Source organism: Poecilia formosa, unplaced genomic scaffold, assembly GCF_000485575.1.
Source record: "Poecilia formosa unplaced genomic scaffold, Poecilia_formosa-5.1.2 Scaffold472, whole genome shotgun sequence".
NCBI lineage: Eukaryota > Metazoa > Chordata > Actinopteri > Cyprinodontiformes > Poeciliidae > Poecilia > Poecilia formosa.
Genome location: NW_006800411.1, coordinates 130,086 through 131,518, shown reverse-complemented (window position 1 = coordinate 131,518; position 1,433 = coordinate 130,086).

Here is a 1,433-nt window from a genome sequence, read left to right as displayed (position 1 = left end):
CGATATTCATGGCAACATTCCCAACAGACCGTTTACCTCATTCAGACGGAGTTTCTGCCTCCCTGATCTCTGAGCCGTTGAGAGGGGGGAGAGGGAGGGGGGCAGGAAGCGCTGTGCTGAAGGCGCTGTGGTGCGCCTTCAAAATAAAAGCACGCGAGTGGAAGATTTCAAAATTCTTTGCAACTGCGGTGAAATTATTGGTGGGGGGACGAATGCGGCTGTCTCCAATATTGGGAGAGGGGAGTAGGGGGGGACATGTAGGGACCCACCCAGTTCCTACTCCTATGCTGAGATCTGTACAAATGTCGTTTTGATACATTATTCCTCAGACAGGAACACTTAACTTTTGAATCGACATAAATTTTTTTATAGCCTCATTTTTATTTGTCTAACAGAAGAGAATTTGGATATAGGAACATATTAGCTATGCTGAAAATCCTGGCTGTACGTTGAGACTTTGCTGCTGGCTTGGGGCAGTTGCAGATGGGCCATCTGGGGCCTGTGGCCCTCATTAGTGATTAGCTTGCAGTGTGTTCAGATACAGTACGTTGGGCTGAAATTGTCATTAAACACATTTTGTATTAACCAGCACCATATACTTTTTCAGTTATATGCTATTTTTATTCATAAATATGCATGTTTGTTTCTATAGTTTTTCAGTTCTCTTATTTCGCTCTTTCTGCAGGAGTAGAAGCAGAAAGAGAGAGAAGATAAAGCAAAAGTCAAAAATGATCATTGAATTATCTATTGAATCACAAGTACAGTAAAATAAATATTTAATTCATATTAATGAAATTTGTTTGCTACTGTGCAAAATAACAGACAAAATCTATTAATGTATAAGAACTTCAGTATCAGCTAATGGGCCCCCATAGTGATGCAATACTCAGAAATGTAATCAGAGGACTAAATTACTTCATGTTCCTATAAATACTTTGTCAATAATTTTAAAAGAGCGTTGTTTCTGAGTCTAACAGGCAACGATGGTTTACATGGAAACATATTCCTCTATCCTCCTTTCGCTTTAAATCTTTATCCACAATATTCTTTCTATCCCAATTTCTTCTCTGTCTCGTTACAATCTAATTAAATAAACCCAAAGCAGTTTCCAATAAAGTTTAATTTATAAATACTAGGTGGAGCGTCATAGCAAAAGCCGTAATGATCCACTTCCACAAGTCTTTAGAGTTTCACCTTGGAACTCAACAATGCTGAGTGCCCCACTGCCAGACAGGACAAGTTTAATAAAGAACAGAACAAACAGACAAAAAACAAGCGGTAAATGTGTGTATCGCGCCTTATGTAGTGGAGAAGATGCCAAAGTGTTTTTTTACTCTACATTCAGTCATTCACACGTTCATGGTGATAAGCTACATTGTAGCCACAGCTGCCCTGGGGCAAACTGACAGAAGCTGCTGCACAATCGGCCATCG